Source organism: Pholcus phalangioides, unplaced genomic scaffold, assembly GCF_987345545.1.
Source record: "Pholcus phalangioides strain wild (caught in Gottingen) unplaced genomic scaffold, Ppha-v1.0 ptg000032l_1, whole genome shotgun sequence".
Taxonomy (NCBI): domain Eukaryota; kingdom Metazoa; phylum Arthropoda; class Arachnida; order Araneae; family Pholcidae; genus Pholcus; species Pholcus phalangioides.
In genome coordinates, this window is record NW_028301622.1 from 8,660,737 (window position 1) to 8,678,776 (window position 18,040).

Here is an 18,040-nt window from a genome sequence, read left to right on the forward strand (position 1 = left end):
AGTTGAGTGATTGTTCCAATTGGTGAAATTGTATACGCAATTCTTCCTGGGCGTGTAAAGGCACAAATCGCTTGTGCTTTCCTACCGAGTTTCTGCGGGGAGCAGTTAGCCATTCCCATATTCTTCGCACATACTCATTAGAGAAGACGCCTTCGTAATCTGTCTTGGACAGTGTCAAAGCTCCTATATCCATTTGCTCCGTTTGATCTGCAGTACCGCTATAGTCCTCTACTAACGACATCATTGAAGATTGTAAGGTGCGCAGCTGATTAGCACCGTCTGCTACTACACTTCTCTTCAGTGCTCTAAAAGTCTTCATTCCTATGTATAAAACAGTGCTCAGATACCTATTTTAAATGGTCTTATCCCGCATACCAGTCATTATAGAGGTACGTCGTCGTTCTTTCCGATTGCCAAGAGTGTTAGTAATGAAAAAGTCACACGTCTTATAAAAGGCAGCAATGTCTCGTGTCCGACAGTGAGACGCAAAGGAACACACTGATGGCCTTTAGAAAACAAAGAATAAGCATTGCCTTGGTAGCAATGTTGAAGCGGCCATAGAAAGTGGGACAGATTCTATACTAAGCCTAATTCGGTCAGAAAAATTGCAAAACCCTTGAGAGTTTGACATGAATCAGCACAATTTAGCGTATAGATGATTCGGAATATGAAATCAGAAATCGACACACACATGATTATATTTAAATTAATATATAAATCACTTGCGATCGCGCAAAGTTCACTCGAAGTCGTTTCGCCGATTCACACTATGGCCGCTGTCGGAGTCCAGCTTCCATCGGCGGGATGATGGCAATATTTTAGGAACTGCTCCTGCTAGAATCTTGAGACTAGTCTCATCGGAGACCTCACGATGTAGGCGAAAACGGGAACTAGTGAGCGCTGCTAAAACAAACAGGAAAATGCCTCCTTTTGGAAGTTGAAGAGGAGCTCCGTAAAAAAGCGTCTGAACAGTTCTGCAGCCATTGTTGCCTCAATCTCGTTTGCCGGACGAGTGCTCTACTAACTTACCTATGGAAACAGATACAATATTTTTCCCCCTTGAGTATGCATATGTTGAAAGGCTCCGTACGTAGACGGCGACAGCAATCACCTAATTGCTCAGGAATGACATAGGCCTCCAGATGGCGACATGTATGTAGAAATGTCTTTTCCACTTGTTTATACAAGATTCCTCGAAAGACTGGTTATATTTTTGGATATGATGATTACAACAAAGAAAAATCTTTCAATCAATCTGTCTTCGTGTGGGGTAGACCTTGAATTTTCTTTGTTGTAATCATCATCTCAAAAAATATAACCAGTCTTTCGAAGAATTTTGTATTATTTTACATGATCGAGACGACGAAAGGTGTTGTTGTGCCTGTTACGTCGAGCGATTTTCTCTGCTGTACATAATAATTCACATATCTATTGAAAATTTTTTATTCTGAAAGGCTGCCTTGTCATGTGGTCTGTCCGATTCTTTAGGAGTGCTAACGCAAAGTAATGTTTAATTCGAAAATTCTCTCCTGCTAGAAATCACTGGTAAACAACATTTTGCGTTGGAACTCAAGGGTAGAACTTTAGGTATATGGGGCTACTGGTAAGAAATAAGAAAGAGACGAAAAACCTAAGCTTCACGTAGAATGGTGTTTACCAACGTCGAGTGCCAAAAAAAAATCAGTGATTTTGGATAGGTAAAGCTACTAGTAAGAGATAAGAAATAGGTGATACTTGAGTTCCAACGCAAAATGTTGTTTACCAGCGTCGGCAGTACATCACTGTGTTCTAGCAGATAGAGGTACTAGTAAGAGATAAGAAGCAGGTGAAACTCTTTAGCTCCAACGCAAAATGGTGTTTACGCCTGGTATCAGGAAATCACTGTTTTTTGGCTAATATCCAAAGAAACTGGTTAAAACTTTAGCAAGGTTAAATTCGAATTTTCGCAGTGAATATCTGCAGATCTGATTGACCAACAGGATATTCGTTATTGTTTAAAAACAATCGTGTGGGTTATGAAGCTAGTTATAGTATGTATATCATTAGGACTTCAGTTCATTCACTTCGTATCTTGAAGGTGTAAGGTCTCGTTTCTAAATTCAACTGACGTTCTTCTGACACTAATCTTCAGGTTTTAGTTAATTGACTCATACCATGTCAGTTTCTTATTTCATTTTTATGACAACGGAGATGATTTTTAAGTAGTATCTTCAGTAGGCCTACTCCGCAGAAGAACATCAGTAGTCATTCGTCCTGTACTACTCGCATTGTACGCAAGGGGGGGGGGGGGGAGTTGGGGTTCCCTTGAGCCAAGATTATAGTGTTATTTTTCAGGAAAAAAAATCTGAACCCCCCTTCCCCTCGAGAAAATTCTGCGCACGCCTATGGTCGCGATTCATAATCTCAAGAGCTTCTGTTAGTGGATTCGTGCGACACATCTCGAAGCCCATGCGAATTACATTTGAGTTGGGACTTTCATAGCTCCGAGTCCCTGGTTATTAGTGGATTTAGATTTTAAAAAAAATCTTAGGAGCCCCAGCGACCCAAGTTTGTGAGTCGCGATCCATAGCTTAAGACCCCTGGGTTAGAAATACGAAGCAGGTACAACTTGAAGCTTCAGCACAAAATTATTCTTACCAACGTCGGGTCTCAGTGGATCGTTGTTTTTTGGGTGGATAAAACTACTGGTAAGAGATAAATAGGCGAATCTTTTCACTTCTAACTCAAAATAGTATCCATCACCCATATAATGATGATTTCGGGAAATCATTGATGTTTCTAAATGAATCATAACATAAAAAAAAAAATAAACAGTTTCATCTCTGGATATTCTTCAGCATCCTGAAGCTCTGAAGAAAAATTCCTTTCAATTGTTTGTTTTAAAATTCATGAAGTTTGGATATTCCTTATGGTTTTTTTATATCCCATAAGGGGAAAAAAAATGACGTTTTGAAATAAGTTGATATGCTTTATTCGGTAGTAAGTAGGACATAGAATTTCTGTACATCCCAAAGGGAAAAATATTAATATCTTGTAATCGCATAATATGAAATAATTTCTCTACGATGATAAATGATAACATATTCCAGGCAAACAAATAAATAGAATAGCCATGTTAAAAATGAAATATGTGTCTTCTTTAATAAGAAAAAAAAACAACTATATAAGTAGAATGTTTGAAAAATATCAAGAAGAAAACTGCTAATGGTCGTCCTTTAGAATTCCAGCATCATTTAGAAGACTCAGTCCAGACTCTGATGTTATGCTCGTAGAAGAAACTAAAGAGAAACCATTTTTGAGTTTTTCTCCTTATTTTTTACTAGCAAATAGACTGATCTCAGTTGGACCATGATTTCAGTCATATACTCTATGAAGAAAATAACTCTATTTTGAAATGAAAAGAGAAATTGAGGATAAGTGAAATGGAATTATCATGAGAACAATTTTATTTGTAGTTTTCGAAAGAATAACTTCTTCTCGAGCTGATCTATACTGAAACTTTTACAGAATTGTTTTGCTGACAGGTTCAAGTTTTTGTTTTTAAAGTTTTTCGTTAGTGGTTCCAATAGTTATGGTCTTTTTTTTTTAAATCAGAATGCTGGGGAAAAAGCAATTTTATTTATGGGGAAGGATGAAACAGGGATTTTTCTTGATGATATTTCGTCAAGACGAAAACGAAGCAAGCACTGGGATGATCTAAACGGGAAATAACGAAAAAATCGGAAATTATCGCTATATTGGTCACCAGTTGTGGCTGAAAATCACAAATAAGTTCAACTAATGTAGTGAATCGAAGTTGACTTTGTTGAAAAAGACTGGAGATTTTCATACAACAACCGAAGAGGCTACTTGGAAATGTGTAAAATGCGGGGAACATGGACATTAGAGATCTACCATTATTTAAACATTAGCTTTCATTGCATATGCCATAGGCCAGTGGTTCTCAACCTTTTTTTGACTCACGGAGCCCTTTTCAGTATATAATTTTTATATCGGAGCCCTGTTTGACTCGAGGAGCCCTTTTTGTATATAATTTTTATGGCGGAACCCTGTAGGCCTCTTTTTTCACTTTATCTATTAAATTTACTTATTTATTTTATTTTCCTTGAGTCGTCGCGGAGCCCCTGGGAAGTGCACACGGAGCAGCGGTTGAGAATCGCTGCCATAGGCGAATTGGGAAATCCTGGTTATATACACTGCTGGCCACCCAAATTGCAACACCAAGAAAGACAAGAGATATCGCAACAATATTTATTTTGTAGATAACATGTTGACCAAGCATCAAATGATTAAATTTATAGACTTCTGTGAAGTGTGGTTCCTGCCAAAATCAGTAGCCAGAGTAGCCGCCATTGTTGGAGATCACCGCTGCCACACGCCTCGGCATTGATTCAAAGAGACTTTGGATGTGTTCTTGGGGTACAGCAGACCAAGCAGCTTCCACGCGTTGCCAAAGTTGATCTGGTGTGGCAGCTGGGGATGTAATCTGGGTCAATCGTTGAGCAACCATGGACCACATGTTTTCTACCGGCGAAAGATCCGGAGAGCGAGCTGGCCAGGGAAGCAATTCAATCTGGCGATTGACGAAGAACCTTTGGACAATGCGTGCCACGTGTGGTCGCGCATTATCCTGTTGAAATATGGCTGTGGGCAAGCCCTGAAGGTAAGGAAGGACAACTGGCTCCAACACCTCGGAGATGTAGCGCTGGCTTTTTAAAGTACCGGCAATGCATACTAGAGGAGTGCGAGAGTGATATCCAATACCGCCCCATACCATAATACCCGGTGCAGGACCAGTGTGGCGGTGCATAACGCAGCTGTTCAGCATCCTCTCTCCACGGTGTCTCCAGACTCGAATCCGACCATCGTGGTGTTGCAGACAGAAGCGTGACTCGTCAGTAAAGACAATTTCATTCCATTGTGCCATCCACATCCTTCTTTCATCGCACCATTGGCGGCAGAGACGTCTGTGGTTCTGCGTCAAGGGTAGACGAAGCAATGGACGTCTTGCGGACAGACCACTCTGCTGTAAACGGCGTCGAATGGTACGCGCAGACACTGGATGATGCGGTACAGACTGAATGTGCTGTGCTATGGTTCGTGATGTGGCTGAGCGATCCGTCACTGCCGTACGCACAATACGCCTGTCATCACGTGAAGTGGTGCACTGAGGTGGATGCGATCGAACACGTCGGTCCGTCGTACCCTCCTGCATCCAACGATCACATATCCGCATTACAGTTGTTTGGTTTCGTCCAACACGACTACCGATTTCCCTGAAAGATAATCCACAATCTCGGTAGGCCACCATCCTCCCTCTGTCGAACTCGGATACTTGATCAAAAGATGATCGCTGTTTTCTACGAGGCATAATTGATCGCTTTTTTGAAAAAACCACAAGAAAAACACAATTGCCGTACTTCAAATCGTCGAAACCTCCAAGCCTTAATTAGCGCTTTGAAGTGGCGCCACAGGCGCGCGTGATGTGTGTCTGCGCTGAAATTCTAATCATTTGCATATCTCACCTCCGCTAATGCATGTTGTAAATTTCATATTATTTGCATGCTTCCTTCAGGGTGTTGCATTTACGGTGGCCAGCAGTGTATATTGTAGCCTGGTCATTTTGCAATGCACCCGGCTAACTGTAAAATTCTCTAGCACATTCCAATCAATAAGACATTTTTCAGGCTTATCGTAATCAGCCCATACACATTTATCCTGATTAGAAAATTTTATCTCTTTTATCTCTTAAAAGTACCTCTATTCACCCAAAAACAGGGATTTTCTCTTACCTGACGTAGGTAAAAACTGCAAAATATCGAAAATTGGCTGCTACAGATGACCAAGGAGAAGAATCTGAGGACAAATAAGACTGCTTGATGAAGTTTCTCGATCGATCTTGCGGTACTCAATTGATAAATACTGGTCTTTGCGTGAGCAGCTTTAGATGACCTACCCTCTATTTCATATTAGCGGTAATTTATGTTCTCATATATCAGTGAAATTGAGGTATCGTAATGTAGCAATTTCAGTGATCTACCCATTTCTTAACTGCGATGTTATAGCCGGAACGATTCCCTGACTACGTGGGATTAATTAACGCATTACCAGGGATTTGACTTATCTACCATTCATATTAGCGAAAATCCATCCTTTCATCCGGGGTACAGTTTTCATCACTTAAGTAACCTTGAAAAGAGTGATTTATCATCAGCACAGGTCTGTCGTTATGTCTTGGACCGAACGTGGAAAATTAAACCAATATCTATCATTTTTTTCTCCCATGGTCTCTTTTGTACCATATTTTCTTCTCCTGGCCTAAGCTATCTTATTCAGCCCTCCCCCATCCATGAACTAGACCATATATTCTCAAATGTGGCCCTCGGAGTTATATGATTTGGCTCGTGACCTGAAACATAATTTTGTGAAAATGAACTAATTTGCTAATTGCCAGATCAGTCAAGTGATCTGCTGCCTACTTACAGATTAATCAAGTGATTCGCGGCCTACTTCCAGACAGATCACTTAAGCAGCCCGCGATGCATTTAAATATCACTTAGTGACACCTGGGTACATTTACTGATCAATTAAGTGATATGAGGTGCTGTTCCGAGATCTTTTCAAGCCCGCGGCCCGGTTTCATTCATTTTTGTGAGTCGAAGGCCCGGTCAAACACACGACCAACGGAAAATGAATGAGGAAAAATGAAACGGCTTAATCACTCGCGGCCCGGTAATGAATGATGTCAGGGCCCGACGGTTGAGGAAACACTGCTCCAAGCGGCCTGCGATAAATTCTAACTTCAATTAAGTGGTCCCCGGTACATTTCCAGATCACGTACGTGGTTCGAAGCACATTCCCAGGTCACTTTGAGTGACCCACAGCACGTTCAACGCAAACTTGTTTTCAACAACGTCGGATCCCAAGAAATCAGTTCCAGTAGAACCAGCGCCTCCTAGAGATAGAAAAGGCCTCCCTCAGCACATTGCTTGTGACTTCAGTTAGTAGACCATTTTCCCTCAAAATATTCAAGGGAAAAAAAATTCCCTGCTCGTGCCAGTATCATCGTTGTGCGGAAAAGTAACGATCGGGCTCAGAATTGGCGATTTTATGCCCCAAACATCCAATCACTACGCGATATTTGTGAGCCAATCAGGAAAATTCTACACTAAAATAAGAACAAACGAAATGGGATGTCGTGTGTTTCAAAATGCGGCAAACTTGCTAGGTAGTCTGAATGACGTTTATGGCAACCCGTGTGGAGGCCTTCTATGCTGGTATAACCAGCACCTCCTAGATATAGAAGGCCTCTGTTTGCCATAAACGTCATTCAGACTACCTAGCAAGTTTGCCGCATTTTGAAACACAGCATCCTATTTCGTTTCGTCTTATTTTGGCGTAGAATATTCCTGATTGGCTCACAAATGCCGCATAGTGATTGAATGTGGGGCATAGAAATCACCAATTCTGAGCCCGATCATTTATTTTCCTCACAAAGATGATACTGGCACGAGCAGGGAATTTTTTTCCCCTGAATATTCTGAGAGAAAAGGGACTACTTACTGACGTCGCTGATTGTACTCGGTTTGAAAGAAAGAAAAAGAAAGATGTTAAGAGGGGATGGTTGGTGTTGGATGATTGAGAGTGTTAGGAGTGACCAGTAGGAATTTTTGGTGTGTAAATAATGATCAGTGTTACATAACCACTGGTATTAGTGATGATCAGTGTTTAGTGACACAGCTATTAGTTCCTGTTAGAGTTGGACAATTAAGAATGCTGTTGGTAATCAATGCAAAATAACCGTGGATGTTTGCACAGAGGCACATTTATTACTTCGTTGCTTTATAGGTCACTCTTTTGATTATGTACTCGTTTACACATGCTCTAGGTCATTCTTTTGGTCAGTCACATGCTTGGCACACGTTCCAGATTACTCTTTTGGTCATCCACTTGCTTTCACATTTTCTTGGTTGCTCTTTCGGTCATTCACACGCTTGCAACGCTCAGGGTCACTTACTGACTTGGTTCTTCACTCTGTAGGTCGCTCTTTTGTTCTCTCACGTGCTTGCAAACTCTCTAAGTCACTCACTCACCTAATTAGTCTCTTACTGCCTGAGCAAAAGCGGATTTAAGGTTTATACAAATTTTGCCGCCCTTCTCCCATTCTACTAATTTTTTTGGCTGCTCTTTCCTCGAATTTTCTGCCCCTCCGAACTTGCCACCCTGGGCTTATACTCCCCTGAAAATACGACACTGTGCTTGTAATCATCTTTACTAGATAATCGAAGTTGTTAGTTATGATTAGCTTTAGGTATAACTCGACATTTCCTCTAAACCAGCGGTTCTCAACCTTTTTTGACTCGCGAAACACTAGTAAAAAATTCTATGGCGGAGCCCCGTAGGCCCATTTTTTAATTATTCATCAAAGACTGATTTATTTTTACTATATATTTAAAAATATTCATAACTATGTTTTTTAATTTTACTGGGTTTTTTTTTCCTCGAGTGGCCGCGGAGCCCCTGGAGATTGCACAAGGAGCCCTAAGGACTCCGGTTGAGAACCACTGCTCTAAACCACTTTTCAGCATGTGTCACAAGTCATATTTGCGGCAATATGACTTGTAACACATACTAACAACAATTCATTTGAGAAACTCAAAATAACGCATTCAAAATCTCCATTAAGACGATCACACCGCTAATTTTCAAAATAAATCTGGAAAAATCCTGATCAATCTTTCAGGGAAAAACCTAAAATCGGTAGCTGCGCTAATCGGGTTCACGACGATAAATACCGATGGTAAAATAAATTTATACACGCGCATCACATATATACAGGGCCTTCCAATTAGGGACAACACTCAATCAGAAGCGCTTTTCTTAAAAAATGAAATATCTTGGTGAAAAAAAGCCAAGAAAAATCTCGGATACGCAATCCTGAAAAAGTTGGCAATAGGGGAAAAAAAGGGGAACAGCAATGATAATAACACCAAGAAAAGGGAACGGGAGTATTTTCCAAGAGGCTGGCCAGGAAACAAATGTCCGTTCATCTAAAAACCAAAAGATATCTAGCGAATTCGCAACAACAATACATATATCCGTGTATATGTACAACACACACACACACCCCACACTAGGAAAGATGGTCACATTCTTCCACATCCACCATCAGGAAAAAGCTTGTCGAAGTACTGTTCTCTCTCTCTCTTTTCTCCTTGTGCCATGTTTTCTCTTCATTTGTCCCGAAATTTATCAGTGGCCATAAAAGTGCCTCATCTCTTCAATGGGAGGAAAAACTGCACGAATTTTAAATGCGGGGGGACGCTGCTGAGCTGCTATGGCTTTGCCGACTTCTTCTTGTTTCTTCCATATCAGGGATGGAGGGACACACACACACACACAAAAAGAAAGCAAAATCCAGACCACTACCATCATCATACAACGCATACAACAGAGGATCTGGCCAAGCTCCAATTTCGCAGCAAACCAGGAGCAAAAAAAAAAATGGCGATATCCTTTCTTTCTGAAGCGATGTCAAGTCAAAAATAAATACTTGGGAATGGCTTATCCGTGGGGAGGTTGTCAAGCGATTAAGAAAAAGTAAAAAGATATGATTTGTGATTATTATTATTTATTAGTTTTTCTTTCGGGGGGATGTTAAGGCTTTGATCTTGATTTGTTCCTTCTAATTTACAAACTCTTCTACGATTCTTATAAATGAAATTAATGAAAATGGCGTGAAATGAGACATGAGATGGAATAGAAAGAACTCTTGGGATACAAAAAAGAACTAGCTGTCGGTTCAGACTTTTATACAGGGTGATTCAGAAAAGATGGGGGGAAAAACACTTTAAGAGGTGATACAAACAATTGTGATCAAAGAATGTATGGTCTAAAATGAAACGCAAACGCGCTAGCGCGTTTCGAAACGGCCGCTCCGCGAACGTTAAAACGGCATTCCTGTTGAAATTTATCGGGAGGAAAAGAACACACCGTGCATGCAAATAATGGGTGAATGATGAAAACTTCCGTTTACAGCTCCTTTTGTCTGCTTTTACAGTATTACTAAAGTGCGCCATTATCCCGTACTTTACAACTGTTAGAACGGTTGCAAACTGGAATAACTTCCCAGGGCTGGCGTCCGCGCATTTTATTCACTGTGACGCGGATTTGCATGCGGTTTCTTCTTCCTCGGGTTACATTTGCATGCATGGTATTCTTTTCCTCCCGATAAATTTCAACAGGAATGCCGTTTTAACGTTTGCGGAGCGGCCGCTTCGAAACGCGCTAACGCGTTTGCGTTTCATGTTAGACCATACAACATTCTTTGATAACAATTGTTTGTCTTGGTGTGTACTATCCCTCCTTAAAGAGAGAGTTTTTCCCATCTTTTTCAAATTACCCTGTATATACTGGGAGCATTGAAGAAATTACTAATCGTTGTAAAGGAATCAACATGTCTGAAACGCAACGTTTGGGAACCACGGTGACCAAAGTAAATATTCCAATTACTGAGGACCAAGAATCATTGTTGCCCCACAGTTTTTATTGCCCATTTCGGGTATCTGCCCGAATCTGATGAAGTTTCAAAGTAGCCTATTGTTCAAGTCGAATCCTGGTATATTCAGGGTAGTAAAGAAAGTTCCTAGGTCACATTTTACTGGCGAACCGTTGATCCTAGAGACACACTTCTATTCAGGAAAAGTATCCAAATAATGTGTAGAACTCAGATAAGTCATTCATGTTGCAAGGGGTTGTGTAATTATTAAAATGAAAAAGACTAACTTTTTATGCGTACACCCTATCCTCAAAAACCCGATTAGAAAGTTGCTGCCCTGTTTCTTTTGTGAGGTCAATAAGGCAAAAATTGGTGGACATGATTGATTTTTTCGGTTCCTTGACTGGATAATCAAGTTACTGTTTTCAGTAGTAAATGAATAACTGACAAACCTGTCATCGCTTCCCCCATCCCGAGAATGAAAAATTTGCATATCTCAATCCTCAGCTGAATTTGAATGATAGCTTTGTTTCTGACTCCATAAGGGCTGAATAATTAATTAGCTGTTCATTTTCAGGTTATTCAAGCTGGAAAAAAAATATCGGATATTCGTTTCAGCGGTAGTCAAAGCAACTACAATAGCTAACCACTCCGGCTAAATCTCATACCCAGTTTCTTCTTCAGCGATGAACAAATCAGCCAACTTTCTGTTTCAGTTGCTCAGAAACGTTGAAGTACCAGAACCAAATAGCATGAATTTAGGTTTGTCTGTATTTAGCATTAATTCATTATTTTTAAAGACAAAATAAACACTCACAGTTCGAAATACGGAGGGCAGCTTGCCTTTCACTACTTATTTGGCATCAATTGGCAACTTTACTTGCCTCAGACAATTATTTGGCAACTTTACTTGGTTTAATTTTGACAATTATTTCGACTGTAGTTAACAACTTTTCTTCGATAATTATTTTCGCAATAAATGGTGATATTTTGTATAGATCTCAATTTCCCGTTTTCTTATGAATATAATTATGGTCCCAACCTAGGCATTTATTGTGTTGTGTGCATTGATACGTTTCTACCGAAACCCCTTTGTTGGCAAGCATTTGGCCCGCGGGCCGGAGGTTGGGCATCCCTGGGTCTTGCATTGTGATACTACCACAGACGTAAGCACTAGGACCAGATGATGTCAATCCTAGGGTCCTCAGGGAATGTGTTAATGGATAGTTGGGGCACAGTGTCGTACAGATTTACAGAAGTAGCGTTGCTGAGGGTATTGTCCCAAGGGATTGGAGACTTGCTAATGTAGTTCCGATACATAAAAAAGGGGTAGTAGAAAAGCTGTGTCCAATTATTATCGTCCAGTGAGTTTGAGGAGCTCTTTATGGAAAATTTTGGCAATTATTATCAAAAGGCAATCGGTGAAGTGGGTAGACGAGAATAGTGTATCATCGGTGAATCAGCATGGGTTCAGGGAGAGGATGTGTAACTTATCTCCTTTGCTTCTATGATCACGTGACGAAGGCTTTCGGTAAGGGCAAAAATGTAGACGTCTTTTTTCCTTGATTTCCAGAAAGCATTCGATCGGCACCAACATGGTAAACATTTGAAATATTTACACGAGATTCCGATTAGGGGGGAGGGAGTAACTTGCTGATTTGGATAGAATCGTGGTCAAGTGTTAGTTCATAAAGTGTTATGGTGAACGGGGGAACTTCTCTAATGGGACAGGCATCAAAAGTGGAGTTCCTCAAGGAAGTATCCGTGGCCCCCATACTTTTTTCAGTTCTTATCGATAAACTCAAGGTATCGATGGGATTGTGAGCGAGTTCGCAGATGACCTGAAGCTAATGTGGGTAGTCAGGAATCAAAGTGATAGGGAGTTGCTGCGGACCAACTTAAACAGGATTGGAGCATGAGCAAATGAAAGGAGCATGACGTTTATCGTCGACAAGTGCATGGTCTCTCATTTCAACCCACATTTCTTCTTACGAGTTGGATGGTGTTATTATTCCGGATGCAACCAGGGTCCCCGATTTGGGAATTCTCATTGATGAGCGGCTTAGGTTTCCTGAACATTGTTCATGATTTATTAATTCGCCGTCAATCAACTCCTAAGGTAACACCAGTACCGATTGGTAAGAGACAATTCTAGATAATGGTGTAGCAGGGAAGTCTTCTCTAATAGGGTTGTTAATAAATGGAATAGCTTACCCCCCCCCCCGGGGGGGGGGTAGTGAATTCTAACACACACACACAATTGACACGTTTAAAAAAGAAATACGATAAACATGTTGGGGTAAATCGAGAAGTTACCCACACTTAGAATAATACAACCATAAGTATTCTTTATGGGCATTGTATAATATTTTAACATGTATATATAGTTCTTATAATTGCATTTTTAATTAGGTTGCCGTTATTTTACAAATACACTGCTGGCCACCCAAATTGCAACACCAAGAAAGACAAGAGATATCGCAACAATATTTATTTTGTAGATAACATGTTGACCAAGCATCAAATGATTAAATTTATAGACTTCTGTGAAGTGTGGTTCCTGCCAAAATCAGTAGCCAGATTAGCCGCCATTGTTGGAGATCACCACTGCCACACGCCTCGGCATTGATCCAAAGAGACTTTGGATGTGTTCTTGGGGTACAGCAGACCAAGCAGCTTCCACGCGTTGCCAAAGTTGATCTGGTGTGGCAGCTGGGGATGTAATCTGGGTCAATCGTTGAGCAACCATGGACCACATGTTTTCTATCGGCGAAAGATCCGGAGAGCGAGCTGGCCAGGGAAGCAATTCAATCTGGCGATTGACGAAGAACCTTTGGACAATGCGTGCCACGTGTGGTCGCGCATTATCCTGTTGAAATATGGCTGTGGGCAAGCCCTGAAGGTAAGGAAGGACAACTGGCTCCAACACCTCGGAGATGTAGCGCTGGCTTTGTAAAGTACCGGCAATGCGTACTAGAGGAGTGCGAGAGTGATATCCAATACCGGCCCATACCATAATACCCGGTGCAGGACCAGTGTGGCGGTGCATAACGCAGCTGTTCAGCATCCTCTCTCCACGGTGTCTCCAGACTCGAATCCGACCATCGTGGTGTTGCAGACAGAAGCGTGACTCGTCAGTAAAGACAATTTCATTCCATTGTGCCGTCCACATCCTTCTTTCATCGCACCATTGGCGACGGAGACGTCTGTGGTTCTGCGTCAAGGTTAGACGAAGCAATGGACGTCTTGCGGACAGACCACTCTGCTGTAAACGGCGTCGAATGGTACGCGCAGACACTGGATGATGCGGTACAGACTGAATGTGCTGTGCTATGGTTCGTGATGTGGCTGAGCGATCCGTCACTGCCATACGCACAATACGCCTGTCATCACGTGAAGTGGTGCACTGAGGTGGATGCGATCGAACACGTCGGTCCGTCGTACCCTCCTGCATCCAACGATCACATATCCGCATTACAGTTGTTCGGTTTCGTCCAACACGACTACCGATTTCCCTGAAAGATATTCCACAATCTCGGTAGGCCACTTTCCTTCCTCTGTCGAACTCGGATACTTGATCAAAAGATGATCGCTGTTTTCTACGAGGCATAATTGATCGTTTTTTTGAAAAAACCACAAGAAAAACACAATTGCCGTACTTCAAATCGTCGAAATCTCCAAGCCTTAAATAGCGCTTTGAAGTGGCGCCACAGGCGCGCGTGATGTGCGTCTGCGCTGAAATTCTAATCATTTGCATATCTCACCTCCGGTAATGCATGTTGTAAATTTCATATTATTTGCATGCTTCCTTCAGGGTGTTGCATTTACGGTGGCCAGCAGTGTATAACGTTGTTTTTGTTCATCAATATTTGTTATGGGCGTCTTTTTCTCAGCCACCTCGTTGGGCATTTTGCCTGTTGTGGCCTTGTATTTGTATTGTATGGATTTCAAGCAAAAGAAAACCAATCAAAATCGATCGCAAGTTCTCATTTCCAAGAGCTTAGTCTAGTATAAAGATGGAGGAAACGGATTCCATGAATTTCGTTCGGATTCTTGCCCACAAGCCGATGGGTAAACGAAATGCAATAAAACAGCATTTCGTTGTTTTTGCCCGAATACAAACCTCCTCTAGGCTAGAGAAAAACTAGGGATTTTATGTGTTTTTCGTTATTTGCTAACATTTTGTGTACATAACTTCCATTCTTTAGTGAAAAACATCCGGAAAACAAATAATGAATTTTTTCCTTTGTGTTTATTCTTATATCTTCCCGTGGTAAATCCAAGTTTGAAGACGATATATTCCCTTTTTTGCAGTTGTCTCAATACTCATACATATTATACAGTCGATCCTGCTTATAACGTTCTCACTTATAACGTTTTCCCGCTTAGTACGTCTCATTTTCGTTGTCTCCAACTCTAAATAATTCTCCTACAGATTTCCCGTTTTTCCGTAAGCGTTTTCCCGCTGACAGAGGAACGCATTCTAGGTACAGTGGAACTTAGGTTAACGAGCTTGATTCGTTTCTCCAACGTGCTCGTTATCCGAATCGCTCGTATATCGAATCGAACTTTTGTATAGGAAATAATGGAAACTCGGATAATTCGTTCCACAATTATTCATTCACGTAAAAATAACAAATAGAAAAACGGCATTCAATTGGTAATACGAAGCACAGTAATAATATAATAAATACTGCAATAGAATATATATTATCTAACAACACCATATAAAAACATACAATACGATAATGTTTACAAATTAACGTACTCTTAGGGTGAGAGAGAAGGAGGACTACCGTGTTTGGGACGATTTACGGACTCTCTGTTGCTTGCAAACTTATTCTTTTTTCAGTGACTTTCAAAAAAGAACCTATTCAATGACATTTGCTTTTGCCTCCTTTTTAAGATTTCTATGAAATGAGAAATTGTATTGCCAATGGTCAACTGTCCAAAAGGCAATGGACGGCGTTATTTGCTACGGCGTTATTTGATTGGTTCTTATCTACAAAGTTTTGCACAGATTTCCTCACTCTATACATCTCTCTAATCTCATTTGAAGAGTGAGGGACTTCTCACTCCCCTCTTCCTCAGACGAGATGCCCTACGTAAACTCTTGCTGTTGCGTGCAAAGATCTATCAGTTGATACACGTTCCTGGCTATATTCAACAAAGAGTTCTTGAATGTCATCCCTCATGAGTCTCCAGTCCCATAGTCTTCCCCAAAGAAACACAATCTCTTCGACAAATGTTGGCTCCTGTTCATGAGCTAGCCCCTCAAAGTCACGTTCAAAAATGCAATCGGCCCACAGTTTTTTCTCGAGCAGAGTTTAAAAAAAAACAGCTTCAAACGTACATATGCGTGGTTACAATGCTACATCTAGTTTCGTATCGTAAACAGTCACGTTGACACACGTGTGTTCATTTTTGGAGTGAGGCACGCTGGCCGGAGACTGCAGGGGAGAATATTACCAACAATTCCACAGTAGGTGTGTGGACGAAAGTTGAAACCTTCAGCTCAGCTGTGATAACGTGAAAATAAATAAACGAAGCGCAATTTTGCTCATTATGCGAATTGCTCGTTAACCGAATCGCTCGTTAACTGAAGTTCCAATATATTTCGAGAGGAGTGCACAAGCCTTCTACTTCTTATGTTTAGCCTCTGCACTTGTTGTGCCCACAAATCTAGCCCTTTGTATTTGAATATTTTCTCCAGGAGTGTACAATCCCTCTACGTCTATATGTTTCTAGGAGGAGTCACAAGCATTCTACGCCTTTCTAGAGGAGTACACAAACCTTACACGTAATTCACGAAGAATACATGAGCGTTCTATCCATTTCTGGAGTACACTAGTCTGCTACGTATTTCTATAGGAGTACAAAAGCCTTCAACAAGTAATTCTAGAAGAATGCGCCAAGCTTGTACGCATTTCTAGACGAGTGCGAAAGCTTTCTACGCCTTTCTAGTCGAGTACTTGAAGCACATGAACAGTTCTCAACCACTACTATAACAAAATATATTGTGTCATTCCGATTTCAGGATGATTCCCACAGACTCCAACCACTCAACCCTATACAATTCATATAAAAACAACATTGAAATACTGAAAATAAAGTAATTGAATGACAAGATCTTAATTAATCGAATCCAATTAAGGAATTGGTACATTTCTCACGCCCGGAAGGTAAAAAACAATAATTAAAAACAAAAATTGGATCCGTGCGAGAGAGAAGGAAGGATTATGATACTCTCTTAGGTATTCTGTACAGGTTCCTTGTACTTCCAGACGAAAATCCAAGGGGGATTCATGAAAGACAACCGACCGTCCCGACGACACCATAACAAAAATAGAAGGGAAAAAGAGGATTAACGCAGAGTTGAGAGGACTTTAGGGGGTCAAACTTGACCCGCATAATCAAAATGGAGGCTTTTATCCTACTTGAACGCTGTACTTAAATTGCCTAAGTAATGGCTCTTTTTCTATTTGGCCAACTCTTATATTCTTCGTACCTCGTCTAGGCCATTATCATTATCCGGTTCGTAGAGAATTAAATGACTGAGCAAACACAAGTACGGTTTATTTTATTTTTAAAGCAATATTTAGACGGTGGCATCTTGGGGCCCGTTTACAGAAAAGGGGGTTTTTTTTGGCGTGTAATTTACAAAAATGTAGTGCTAGTGATAATCGAGAGACTAGAAATTGAAAATACAGTGAAACTTCTCTATATCGAAACTGATGGGACGGAAAAGAATTTCGAGATAGAGAGATTAATAGAGTTTTTTTTTTCTGGTAAGAAAGGAAAAACGCCAAAAACGTGGCAAAAAATTCGATTACTTACATATTGATATTGCACTACTCACATTACATTTACAATGAAAAAATACCGTACTATATTTTACTACATACTGATTGACGAGTAGAGCCAGGATTATATGCAAATGCATATGTAGGATCAAATGCATATGCGTTTGCATATTTTGGTCTTTTTTGGCATTAATGCATATCTATTCTATAATATAAAATCACGAACTCGAAAAGGGGCCTGTTTCTAAGCAACCGAAATTAGTGGCGATTTTATGTTACGGAAATGGGTGACGGAAATCTGTTACGGAAGTCGGTTACGATTTTGTGTCAAATTTTTTCATTTAACTCCTGAGGACAACGGGAACCGCTTGATCTGTAGGGATCAAGTTTTGTGTATGTACCCAGTATGCATCACCAGTGCTCCCAACACACAGGGTCCGTGTACCCAGGGCGGGGCATTGGACAGATCTCTTTATGGGGAAATTGACAGGTTCCATTTTGAGTCGAGGATGAATACTTGCTTCTCATTGCGCATTGTGCTGCATTGCTTATTGTGGCACTACGAAAATAATGGCGCATTACTGATTGCGGTGCATTGCATATTGTAGTGCATCGCATGCTGTATTGCTCATTGTAATGCAGCGTTTAATGCGTATTGTGGTGCATTGCGTACTATAATGCTTTTTATAGTGCTTTGCTTGTTGCGATGCATCGCATACTATGCTGCATTGCTTATTTG